We start from the raw sequence: 14291 nt of genomic DNA, 5'->3' as shown, positions 1-14291 counted from the left end.
ATCTGTTCCAGAGCCCTGAACTCCAAACCTAACAGTACTTGCGAGTTGATATGTTTATATTGACCAAGCAGACTGCAGTAGCTCAAGGCAGCTCACCACCATGACCATTTCGAGGATGAGGGATAGTAAATAAATACCAGCATTACCGGAAATATCCCAAATTGAAAGAACAAACTTAAAAATTCGAAAAAAAAAAGTCAAAATTGCCTTCATTCTACTCATTCCAAACAGTGATAAGGGGAAAAATGATGTGAATACCTAGATCCTGCACAACAGCCTCACTGCAATGAGAAAAGACAACAGCTTTCCCCTTCTCCGGAAAGTATTACTAGAAGGATCTGCACATTCTTACATTGCATTTTTGAAAGGCTATTCAGCTTAACATCACTGCATAGGTCAGCTACTCACTTTTTCTGGTGCTCCAACCAGGCCAGCTGTGCTTTGGTCTTTTCCTTCAAGGCTTGTTCTCGCAGTTTGAGGAGTACACCTGGTGCTGTGCACGCATCTCCTCCTCCTCCATGTATTGTCGCAACATCTCCATGGTGAATTTAGAGAAACTATCTTGACCTCTGGAGAAGGGCATGCTCAAATCATGCTGAACAGTGAAAGACAGGAGAACAAAGAGTACAGAGTGAAGTGAGCTGGTTCCCCTGACTCAAGCAAAACTTGCTCCATAATCCACAAAAACTCAGGACTGAGTGCAGACAACAACAACAATTAAAAGTAGTTGGATTATCATCAGACATGCCAATCAAGCTGCATCACAAGTGATCACATCAAACTATCCCAATATTTATCAGGATAAGTAAATGCTAACTGTCTCATTTCATCATCTGTAAAACACATTAAGACTGGCAAAGTCCCTCATACTGATAATTTTCTGGTCAGGACTCCAGTTACTAATTTGCTGCCAGGTTCTGATAAATAACCAAAAACAGAATAGGGGTTGCACATACACAGAATAAGGGTGTCATGGTTACATCAACATTAACCAGGAGGAGGCTATTTAGCTTCTTGAGCCTATTCCACCATTCACCCAAATCATGGTAATCTTCAACATCATGACAAATCCCTGCCTTTGTCCTTCAGCATTTTGGTTAAAAATCTACCAAGCTCGGATTTAAAATTTGTAACTGATTTCACATCAATCACTGTTTGTGGAAGGGAGTTTCAAACTTCATCCATTTCCATGTGCAAAAGTGTTCCACAATATCACACCTCAATGTTCTGACTCTCACATTTTATCTATTCAATCTCTCTTCTTAAATTAAGCCTCGGAGCCCAAGTATCACTTCAGTAAGTCTGCATTGCACTTCCACCAAGAGTGATACTCTTCTTAAGCCATGGTGCCCAGCCCTGACGGCTTGGACTGACTAGGTTTTGAACTGCTGAAGCATGACTTCTCATCCTTTGTTTTCGAGTCTTCTTTGGACATAAATGTCAACATTCCACTGGCCCCTTGATCACTTTTCTGAGCCTGTTTGCGACATTTTCATGAACTGTATGCAGCTGGATCACCCCCATCAAGTTTCTTTGAACTCCACTGTCTCTCAATTTTCACAATCAAGAAATATCCTATTTTGATCCAACCTCTCACTTGCCGACACAAACTCATCTGTAGATTTTTCATTTACTTAATCTATCAAGATTGCTTTCTGATTTTATGCTTCCATCTACCAACACTCGAGATCGCTGCTAATCTGTAGAGAGGCCCCAAATTTTGAATGTGGCTTTCCTTTCATTATGAATAGTGAATAGATGGGGCACCAACATAGATCCATGCAGAATATCACCAACCATATCCTTCCAATTAGAATATCTCTAATTACCTGCACAAATGTCTCTTGTTCAAATCAAATTCCTCTGCAAGCTCCACTTGTCTTTTGCATCTTATTACCCCCACCTTTAATGGACAGTAGAAAGTTATAAATTCAGGGACATTCTTAGCAATCAAATTTAGCTTGTGTTTACCTGACGAGGTGAGCAAGGAATCCCAGTAAATATTAATCTCTGTCTTCACTACATGGTAACTTGATCACAAAGATTAACAATGCAAAAGATTTATTCCTCTTCAAGATTTATAAACTCTGGTAACATTGTTAGTGAGTGGTACTTATCTTTTAAAAAAAAATAGCCCCTGCCCAACACTTGCCTTACACTCATTGCCCCATCTGCTCCTCATCCTCTACATCTGAATCTCATGGCAAGATACCTAGAACATGGAGAGGAGCAACTATTCCAAGCACTGAGATCCCACTAACTGGCACCATCACTCACCCTTGGCTAACCCATGGGAGAACTCACTTTTGCAGCTATTGAAGCCAATTGATCCTGCAGAATGTCCTCATCGGAATCATCCTGCTGGCTGTGTTTCTTCCCCATATTAAAGCAACGATGGCTCTCTGATGGCAGAAGGAGATGGAAGGATTTCTCTTCAATCTCATCTTCAGTCATTGACTCATCGAACTTAAGGGAGTACTCAGTGGCAAGAGAAGCAGAGCCTGGAGAGACAATAAATGATTGACATTGTTCTTTGTTATTTTCCATTGCTCACTGAAAGATTTAGAACTTGAACATGAAGTTAAAGGCCGAGCTAGAATCCTTGGATTAGTTATCTGCTCAAGGAGCAGAGTTGGGCTACAATTATTGATTCAACACAACTGTTATGTTGAATCACACATTGTTTAAGGGGACAGGAGGAAGTTTCCTTATGCATAACCACAGATCCAAGGGGAACACAAGAAAGTTGGATTGAATAACTTAAGCATATGACTGAATAAAAGAATCTTGAAATAAATCAGTGCAAGACATGTTACTATTTGACCCACATATCCTTTGGGTATGGAAGGAGTGCTTACGTGACAATTGATTTGGTTGATTTGAATCACCTAACTGAAGAGACACCATTCCCCATTTAAGTCATGAGATCCGTTGAAGGACAAAACATCATTTAGATTTGATGAAGTCTGTTTTTTTCCACATTGAATTGTCGCACATTGAATGGGCTTCTTCCTCTCAGGGGACTGCGGGCTGTAGTGTGCGGTCATGGCTCGCGATTTACTGTCCTCCGGTGCATCCTCTCAAATTTTTAGTTGATGCAGTCTTTAAATTAATGGCTCCTGGGGTACGCCATATATTTATAGAAGGAGACTATAATTGTCTCATGGACCCTGGGGTGGACAGGATGCCAAGGGGGCTGTTGGGTACACCTCTGCAGACGAGACACTTAGTGGACTTTTGTGAGGCGTTGGGGCGAGTGGATGTGTGGAGGTGCCCCCACCCAAATGGGAGGGACTTCACCTTTTACTCCAAACCGCACAAGTGCCACACAAGAATTGAAATGTTCTTTGTTCCGTCGCTTTGTTTGGACTTGGTGTTAGCCTGCAGGATTGGGAACATTACTATTCCGGACCATGTGGCAGTATATTTAGATGTTAAGATCAAAGGTAGTGTAGGAGACACATGACAATGGTGCTAGAATCCATTTCTGTTGAAGGATGACAACTTTGTACAGTATATCACAAGGGAGTTCAGCGTTTTTTGGGTCTTCAATCAGGCTACAGCCAGTAAGCCATCAGTGCTCTGGGAGACCACCAAAGGGGTCTTAAGGGGTATGATTATTTCACACTTGACAATGAGAAGGAGGCAGAGAGGAGAGCAGCAGCTGATTCTTGAGGCCTGGCTGAAGGCAGCCAAATCGGCACATTATCCCAGACCATCCGGGGTCAAATTGCAACGGGTCACGGCTCTCCTGGCTGCTCTGGACTCAGCGATCACACAAGTGGCAAAGAGAGGGGTCTCCTTTGCAAAGCAAAGGCTGTTTGAATGTGGGGATAAGCCAGGTAAATCCCTGGCTTACCTGGCTAGGAAGGAAAGTGCTCCACAGTCCATTGTGTTTATCAGGGAGAGAACTGGCAATGTCACTCGTGAACTGAGGAAGTTCAATGCCAGATTCCGGGAGTTCAATGCAGAGTTATACCGGTCAGAGGGCTGTGGGGATGGTACAGTGAGAATGGAATCCTTTTTTGAAAACTTGGACCTCCCTGGTATAAACGCAGATCAGGCCTCCCTTTTAAATGTACCTCTGACAGTACAAGAGGTGCAAAAGGCGGTAAGGCACATCCAAGGTGGTAAGGCACCTATTCCAGACTGATTCCCATTTGGATTTTATAAGGAGTTCATACACATGCCAGCTGAACCACTGCTGGAGCTGTATAGTCATTCCTATGGCCAGGACTGTCTTCTGCCCTCTCTTACAGAGGCTAATATCGCTCTTATTTTAAAGAAAGGGAAAGACTCTGAGGATTGTGCATTGTATAGACCCATCTTGTTGTTGAATGTGGATTTTAAAATTCTATCAAAGGTGTTAGCTCTGAGCCTGGAGAAGATACTGCCTGTTATTATAAAAGAGGAGCAGATGGGTTTTATCAAGGACCGCAGCTCCTTCAACAACATCAGGCAGGTATTGAACATAGTGCAACTATGTCAGCAGAGAATGATTCCGGGTTTGGTGGTCTCCCTGGAGGCTGAAAAGGCTTCTGATCGAGTGGAATGGTCGTATCTCTTTGCTGTTCTAGATCGTTTTAGTCTGGAAAGGGCCTTCGCCAGGTGGGTGGCAGTGTTATATAAAGACCCCAAGGTGGCAGTTATCACTAATGGGGTTAAATCGAGCAATTTTCATGTGGGGAAGAGCAGCTGACAGGGATATTCCCCTGTTATTGCTACTGTTTACCTTTGTACTTGAAGCACTGGCAGAGGCTGTCCAAAAAGACCCTGAAACACTGGCACCGACGGTGGGATTTGGGGATCAAAAATCACTCTCTGTGCAGATGATGAGAGAGAAAAAGATCTTGACCATTTACACTATCCATGCCTCTTCTTGATTGTATAAACTTCTACAAAAACGTTTCAGTCTCCAATGCTCCATGAGAAAAATGCTTCAACCTATTCAGCCTCTCCCTGTAACTCAGTCCCAGCAACATCCTTATAAATCTTTTCTGCAACCTCTCAAGGTTAACATCCTTCCTACAGAAAGGCGATCAGAACTGTACGCAGTATTCTAGACAAGGCCTCACCAATGTCCTGTACAGCTGCAACGTAACACTTCAACCACTACAGTCAATGTTCTGACCGATGAAGGCAAGCATGCCAAATGCCTTCTTCACCATCCTCTCTACGTGCAACTCCACTTTCAAGGAACTATGCACCTGCATCCTGAGGTCTCTTTGTGCAGCAACACACCCAGGACCTGACCATTAACTGTATAAGTTAGCGATTGGATAGAGAATTTTGAAAATTAGATTTGATAGAGAACTTTTAAAATGAAGGTGCTTGAACGACATGGAGGGAGAAATGTTTTCACTTGCGTAGCTGACCTGAATAGGAAGTTAACATTCGTGGATCAAATCAGACATTCAAAACAAAACATTCTTCCCTGAGAAAGGTGACAACATGGAACTTGCCAGTACCAGGAATGCTTTAGTTGAATAGCATGAATGTGTTTAAGGGGAAATTGGATAAGTACCTCTGGAAGAAATATACAGAAGGATGCACTGATGGGATGAGACAAAGTGGGAGTAGACTCGCATGGAGACTAAGTAACTGCATGAGTCTGTTGGGCCAAAAGGCACTTTTCCCTGCTGTAAAGTCTCTGCAAATGTACTGCTCTCCTTCACTAAAGAACCATTTAATCACCAAATAATTTGGACAATAGGGGCCCCGCTCGGATATAAAAGAAATACAAGAGGCATCCCTTCGTAAGGCCACACAATTAACATCCATTACTGAAATTACTTCTGCTGAGACAGCGGTTTAATCTTCAGCTTCTCAGTAGCAGTGGAGTACAGAGTTTAATCGGCGGTTTGGTGGAGGTTGAGCTGGCAACATCAAGATCTTTACAGAGTTCAGCTTCGGTCTTCTTCACAAATTCACCATAGGACTGAAAGAAACATGGAGAGAAAGTGAAATCAAACATTGGGATTTAAAGTCACATGACACTACTTTGACAACTGCACTGAATTCAATGTACTTCTGAATTTTTTAAAACTTTTGTAGGAACTAAGTAATAGTAGGCCTTGATTTTCAGCAAATTACTGCAGCGAGGACAAGTTTTCAATTCAATCAGAAAGTTGAATATAATGCCTTTGTCATTTGAAATAATAGAAAATTCAGATGTAGGACGCAGTGTTCATAGTCGTGATGCAGTGGTACAATATAAAACTGAACAGTTGCTAAACTGAAGCACTTACCAAAATATGGTCCACCCGATCACGTTTTCTCCTGTCAAATGTCTTCATCTTCTGCCAGTCTGTTTTCTGATATTGCTCTTGGTAGAATCCAAACAACTTCATAACCTCATTAGAAATGAAGATCTGTGGATAAAAGCACAGGAGAAATGGCAGTTGTTGCACACACCCTAAATTCACAGACAAAACAACCCACAATCCATTATCCTTACCCCAAACTGCTCAGTGAAGCCTTTGACTCTTGGGCCTTTGGACTCTTCCCCCATTCTGAATGATGTGAAACTCAAAGCATGTTCTATTAAACAAAAATCTACGGAATGCTTGAAAATGGAATTATAATTGAAGTGAACAATATCAGTGAGATCCAAAAGCATATTCTAAACAACTCTAAGGGAATATGCAATACTCCCAGACTGTGAGAAGGTTTGACATTTCACTTTGCCTCAGACCTAGATTGAGAAATGATTAATTATTCACTTAACAATTCACTGCATTACATGGTTCAGCACTTTGCCAACAGCATCTTCTAAGGGGTCTCTGCTCAGGCAAATTCCAAAAATGTTCCGCCTTTATAATAGACTGTAGGTAGATAACTCAAGATCAGTGCTGTGGGAAGTCTCACCATAAACATTGTGGCTGATGTGGATTCATACAGCGGACCCAGCATTTCAGGAAGGTCAAATCATTCTCAGTTTAACAGATGAGTTCATCTTAACTTCAGGAACTGAAGTTAAGAGTGAGATGAAGTAATACATTGAGTGGATAAGAAAAGGAATTACACCTGAAATTGTAAGATCCTAATCAGATCAGAGAAAAATGCCACAAAGTACTCAAACATACAGGCCATTTAAAGTGACAGATATGGCCATTAAAAGAAACCTGGCTCTTCCAACTGCACACAAACAATTTAAGCCACATTAAGTTGCGTAAGATCTTAGAATATCTTGGTCAATTTTGGGAACCTCAACATATTACAAATTCAGACTGAAAAGTGCAACCTTTAAGGCTTTCTTCATCTGAAAATTATGGAGTGACCTGTGGAAGATAAGATTCTGGAGAGTTTTAAGAAGATGATTAATAATCATATAGTGTATTATCAACCAATGGAAAAACAGAAATGATACAGACGAATTCAAAAAAAATTAGTGACTGGAAGAGACACCATATATTATGTAAATAGAAACAGAAAATATAGATTCTCAGAGTGGGCAAAGTTGTGACAGATGGGATTTAATGAATAACAGGATGATGATGATGATGGTGTTAAATTAATAATGGGAGAGTACAAACAGTGGAGGATAAAGTGGTTTGGACTTTTAGAGAAGGTGCAAAATGGTAAATTGAATTCAATGCAGTCATCAGAATGTTTTTAACATGCTCTGTTATACATATCATCAATCAGAGCTGCTGTGGAGCACTATTAACCCATATCTTCCTTGCTTAACTGAGAAAAAATAAGTTTGTGTTCAAATGCAAAAGCTGGATCTCACCTCACATGAAACTCTTTTGCTCACACTCTCTACATCTTTCCATTTATTATTCTCAAGATAGTCTGGGGGTATTTGTAGATCTCCTGGATCGTGGCCAAGATCCTGCAACTTCCTCAGCCGCTGCATGAACCATTTTCTTAACCTCTAAAGCATCATGATGTGCAGCAAAATGAGGTTCCCTTCAGATTTTTAGAGGCACATCCTTCGTAGACTGGGCCTCCTGCACTTTGCTACAGCGCAGCCCAAAGTCCTCATCAAACCAATCTTTGTCATCTACCAGGTCATCGAGCATCTCATGACTCAATTCCAACTCTGCCAGGCGTTTGGTCAATTCTTCCTGCCCACACCAGGATGTGTGCCAAACATCAGGCTGCCTTGTTGCAAAGTACACAAACTGTTGGTCAATCTAGATACTGAAGGTCAGGAACAAAAGTGATGAAATTCATTTCAAAACATTAATGGTTTTAATAAACTGTGAAATCAAAGCATGAAAACGGTAGACAAACAAACGAGAACCTTCTTTTTATATCTCAGAGTACGTCTGACGAGTTAGACACAGGCTGGAATTCTTTTTATAGGTAAACACAAATATCGACAAATCAGAGAAGCATGTGTCAGTTTAGTCAGGATGTTGCTGTGTCAAATCAAAGTGACCCAAGCTCCTCTTTCTGTGATTTCCTACACTGAATGCTCAGAAAGAAATGGACAGTATGAGCACTTGTCAAACACTTTCATGAAAAATGCTACTAGTCCAATGAATGTTAATATGTGCAAACCATAAACACTTCTGTTCTTCTAATCAGAAGGTCATTCAGCCTCTAGACTTTGCTTCAGAACACTACGCTGGAAAAACAGTGTGTGCACTAAAAAAGCCAGAGATTGAAAAGCATGATTCAAACCTTAGTTTAAAAGATCCTCTTTAAAAACACTGCCTTCCTTTAACCGAAGGACAGAAAAGTGCAGGAGGAAAAGGGTTTGAATTTCAATAGCAATCTTTCAGTTCTAAACTCAGTCATTACACAGTGGAAATGGTCACTAAATCCTTGAAAAATAATCAGGCGTACTTACACATATTTTGAGAATTGATGGGCAAGGTAGAAAACACCGAGACACCAGAAATTTTAAGAATATTCCCCACAGCTCGATTTTATCACCCACAAATATATTTAACAATTTATCAAGATATTCCTCACAACAGTCTTTTGGTAAAGGGTCCTTGGTAAAGGGGAACACTCAGGATAATTTCTAAAAATGATGACCTGCAACATGTGCCTGAAAAAAGTGGAATTGTATTTTGACATATTGTGTGGGAAATAATGATAATCCTATAAGTATGTTAAAACATGGTACTTACAGGTCGAGGACAAAGATCTGAAGATAATACTTCCTCCTTATCATCATCACTATCATCTCTTTCAAATGTGTCCAATGGGATATCAGTCTTGTGTTCCTCCTCTAGATCCTTGGAAGGTGACCTGGGCCAGGATTCAACATCCAATTTGAGCTGTAATCATTGATTAGTAAGCCAAACCCTCTCAGCTAGACTGTGATTTCTTGCAATTGTTCAATAGTGGCCTTGACAAAGGAAAATAGTATCATATCAACCAAAGAATTGGCCTTTGAATCACTTCTCTTCAGATCATCTCCTTTAAAGTCTTCACTATCCTCACGATTGTCCTTGGGTTCCTCTGCTTTAATGTCCATGTGCTCCTCATGAATTTCCTCAGATTGAGGCTCGAGGAATGGTACTTTAAATTGAGCCTCGAGTTGGTCCTTTTCCCTGTTCAGTTAATCCAACAGAGGAGTTGAAGAGTTCTTGTGGATATTTAGTGAAAAGTCCTCCCTTTGTGTACTGGAAGAACACACAGACACATCAGCGTTAATATTGGTGTCTGTCTCCAGTGCTGCCTTGGATGCCTTCTCTCTGAACACATCAGTCCGTTAATGCTTTCTTCATTCTTGTCTTTATTCAAGTTTGCCAATCTGTCCTCCTTACCAGACTTGGGCAAGCTCTCTTAAATTTTGTTTGAGAAAGTCTATAGCCTTAAAACTTGTCCTGAAACTTTTAGACTAAAATGTAATGTTGAATTATAGAACACATTTGCTGTCCACCAGAAAATAGAGAGGCAGGAGGGTAAGGCAATTAAGGACATTTTCCTGAGCATCAGTGAATCTGCATGAAGAGGACACCAAGTGATAACATTCACAGCTGTCCCTTTATGAAATTAATAACTTGGTATCAATTAACTTCTCTCCCGAATTATTGTCCTTCACTGTTATCTGTCTCATTTAGAACAAGCAGTGCTTTTGTTAACGTTTTGTCCAAAGAAAGCCTGTTCTTGACAGTACAGCGTATGTAAACATTCGTATAACGGTAGCCTGTTTGTGATACTATAACAGAGTAACCTGCCAGGGCTCTTGAAGGACGAGTGATATCCTACTCTCCTGGGTTTTTAGAATCCAGTCAGCCTGGCTTATAGGTGTCAGTGTTATGTTGTAACAGTGATGCTATTAGTAAATTAAGGGGATGACTAAAATTAAACTAAACTGTCTGGAAGAGGTCTATGTTTTATTCCAGACTTCCAAAAGGATGATCTCCGGGATGAACCGAGAGGCTTACAGGTTGAGTTCACAAGGGATTCCCTGGGCAATCTCAAATCTGTACTTTATCAATTTGGCGCTGCAAGCAGGGTTCCAACAAGGGATACGTTTGAATAAAACTGGAAAAGAGGAGCTTCACCTATGGGTCGGACTCGAGACCAATGGGTCCACGAGGTCAGATTATACCTCGATTGCTCTCGGTCTGCACCTCTGTGTGCTGCTTCCCCCATTTCATTCTCACGGTACCCGGACGGAACCCTAAATGAGATCGTTTAAATAGGTACTAAAAACCGAATCTTGTGGGGTTAGAGGCCCCTGTGTTTTGTGGGGTTGGAGCCCCTGTAGCTCAGTAGTTCTGTGAAGATTTAAAATAAATAGGATAAATATGGGTGCACATTAAAAGTGAACAAGGGATTTGGGAAAAAAGGGAAGTAAACAGAAAGAAGCCATATCAGCGTGGAAAAAGGTAGATAGGGAAAAATAGGAAAAAGCCATGCAATCATCATCGAGACAAAACTGTATTAAAAGGGGAATTAGTCTATTAACTGAGGATCTGAACTAGATTGGACAGAACTAAAATGCAAATGTGAAGCACATGATTTAGAAGCAGAACTGGAATTGGCTCGGGAGAAAATAAAACAAAGTAAAGATTCAGAACCCTTGCTGAAATGTCAGGGGCCCCAAAGAAAAGGGAAAGCGGTGAATAAATAACAGACTGCAGCTGTAGCTGCGCAGGACCAGATTGACGACAAAGACAGTTCCTTATACCCAACCTCTCCCAAAGACCCATTACTGAAGAATCCTGATCCATCTGTGGATGAGGAATGGGACACTGATTCGGAGGAAGAAATATTTTACGCCTCCCGTCCTGTCAGCCGACTTCCTCCGGGTCCCCCCTCAAAACTCACCCACAGTACGGCCAAGGCGAACACACTGCATAAAACAAAACATCGCCTGAACTCCCCACCCCACTCTGAGGATCAACGTCCCAAGGGCCATACACGTCCCCCAATGAATCATTTGTCCCTGTGTGTTAGGAGTGCTACAATTGCACTGATAAGTGAACTTAAGGCCATTGATTTTGATCAAATCTAACTGCTGCTTTCAAAACCAGTTCGTACTCTTTAACCAGATAGTGAAAGGAAATGATGCCCTGCTGAAATAACCGAAACCTTGCTAGTTTTTCCAAAAAAGAAGTATTTCAGTTCGACTTTAAAACAACCAGAAGTGCAAGTTGAATTCAAACTAATACAATTTAAAATTCCGATGAGAAGGATTAGGCCAACGTACAGGCTGGCAATTCCAACCCTGCCTCCTAATTAGTAATTACAGACAGTCTGTGGCATTCTATTGGTACCGTGGATTCACAACATCCCAATGGATCTTGGGGTCCTCCTCTGTATCCTCCCCAACAGTCCACGATGTCCTTTACTCCCTCTACATCCTCTCACTAGTCTTCACTGCCTCCCCCAGCCCCTCGAGTTCCCCAACAATCACACATTTGTTTCAACCGTAATCAACCTGGACATTGGTCCAAGAACTGCCCTTTCCCAAAGCAGCCCCCGGTTGATCACTGGAGTGGAAGCAGCTGGCAACCTCTTGGGCACCCTCCCCAGGGACCTCAGCAGGTTTGCTCTTTTATTGCACAAAACCCTTTTCTATCCTTGACACCTGTGCTATAGCGGTTCTTACTCAGCAACATGACTCCTCTTGGTGCCCTGTTGCCTATTACTCCACTAAGATTGACCCTGTTTGCTCAGGGTATGCCTTCCTGCACCCAGATTCTCCCCACTATCCATCCTATGGTATTGGCTGCCTCTAATATAACTTTACATCAAAATGTAGAAGTCTGTACCTCGCATTCCGTGGTATCCTTGCTTACTTCTAAACATACTCAACACCTAACTGCGGCTCATCTAAGTTGCTATGAGATTTCATTACTTCATAACCCACTTCTCCCCTTTAAATACTGCTGTTACATTAACCACGCTACATTCGATGGTTCTTCTTCTATATCTCCAGAGGGCAAACACGTCAGGATATGCGATTGTCACTTTATCCCATACAACAGAAGCTTATTCCATCGATCCACCCTGCTCCGCCCAGCAAGCTGAACTCCTTGTTCTCACTTGTGCCTGCATACTTGCTGAAGGAAAGTCAGCTCATATCTATACTGATTCCCTTTGGATGTGCCCATGATAAACTCTGGCAGCAGCACAGCTTCTTTACCTCATCAGGAACCCCGATCCTCAATGCTGCCTAGGTTGCTAATCTCCTCAGTGCTAGTCAAGTTCTTTTTAAATTGGCAATTATCAAATGTTCGGCTCACTCCTTTGATGCTGCCAATGTCACTAAAAGCAACAATGCCGCTGACACAGCTGCCGAGATACCAGCTTTTGAGCAAAGACATGGTTACTCAACTGACGAATCGGAAACCAAAAGGAGACTCTCCTATTTCCTCTTCTGACACCGAGAAAAATGCCTGACCAAGAAAGAATTCAGATCCATCGGGGGACGCCTCTCATTAGGGAAAACAAAAATGGATGAACCACGGTTGTTATGTAAATAGCTACAATAAGCTTTGGGTTACGCTGGTAGAATAGACATGTCTGCCCGATTCACTTCTGCCCGATTCACTTCTGCCTATTCTAGTTGATTGTGTTCATACACATACACATGTGGAGAAGGAGGGAATAGTGGACAGAATTCTCCAAACTTGGTGGAATCCCCACCTGCAAGAAAAAGCAAAACAAGCAGCTTCAAATTGCCAAATTTGTCAAAACAATAATCTCGGGAAAGGAGTGAAGTGTCCCCCAGGTGAAATGCCCTTGCCAAGTGCACCTTTTGACACTATCCAGTGAGATTTTAGACAGTCACCTAGATGCCATTGTTATCGGTATTGCTGAGTGGTAATCAATGTATTTAATAAATGGACTGGAGTTTATCCCTGTACTGACTGACAGCAACAACTACTTGTAAAATTCTCTTAAGGGAAATCATACCCAGATTTGGAATACCATTAACGGTCTTTTCCGATAACGGCTCCCACTTCTGTGCGGAGCTAACCAAGCCACTATGTAAGAGTTTGAATACGAGTCAGAAATTCCATTGTGCCAACCATCCCCAAGCAGCGAGAATTGTAGAAAGAGCCAATTGTAATTTAAAAGGTCAGCTAAGCAAGTTGGTCGAAGAAATTAGCCTTAATTGGCTGCAAGTACTCCCAAATGCACTTTTTAATATGAGAAAACCATGACATAGAAAAAGACGGGATTCTCGGTGGCTGAACTGATATATGGAAAGCCCCTGAAGACTCCCTGGTCTGCACCATTAATGCCTCAACACCCTGTTGAAGGGCATGTCATGGCAGAAGAAATGCATATGTACCTGATTAAGCTGACCAAAGCATTGCAGTCGTATCATCAACAGGTCAAAACAGCCTATCGAGTACCAGGGAAGGAAGAAGAAAGAGCTCCAACGTTTAAAAACGTCAACCCTGGTGACTACGTACGATTGAAAGACTTTAATCATCAAAAATTGGGCCCTTGCTGGAAAGGTCCTTATCAAGCTTTTCTGACAACTGGAACTGCAGTAAAAGTAGAAGGATGTTCAACATGGGTCGACAAAGGACATTTCAAGCGTGTATCCCCCTCACAGTCCTGTGTTAGTACTGATACAGGTATCCGACGAAAACCGAACCCAAGTACATACATCCAGATGTAACCAACCCATCTGTGATATCTCAGACTGGCTAAACTCCAATGTAACTGTATAAATGAAACCTGTACTAATACCATTGGAAGTTTTGAATGGAGCTGCCCAGCTGAAACTCAGTTAAACTGCTCACATTTCGTATCCAAATATCACTCTCGACCTTATTGTCATCCTCGCAACACTTCTCTGCCAGCCATCATGAGATGGCACAATTCCATATCCTCAGCCACTCCATCAACCGAAA

The 14291-nt window shown here is 41.8% G+C and overlaps 1 pseudogene; it reads right to left on the bottom strand.

Annotated features, from left to right (window-relative positions):
• The window catches only part of LOC148149211 (centrosome-associated protein 350-like), a 741086-nt pseudogene that overhangs the window by 26489 nt on the left and 700306 nt on the right, over positions 1-14291 (bottom strand).

Source organism: Chiloscyllium plagiosum, unplaced genomic scaffold, assembly GCF_037043375.1.
Source record: "Chiloscyllium plagiosum isolate Xiang-an unplaced genomic scaffold, Cpla_swu_hap1 HiC_scaffold_9, whole genome shotgun sequence".
NCBI classification, from domain to species: Eukaryota; Metazoa; Chordata; class Chondrichthyes; order Orectolobiformes; family Hemiscylliidae; genus Chiloscyllium; species Chiloscyllium plagiosum.
Note: the sequence above shows the minus strand (reverse complement) of the source record. Positions and strands in the feature narration are given on the sequence as shown.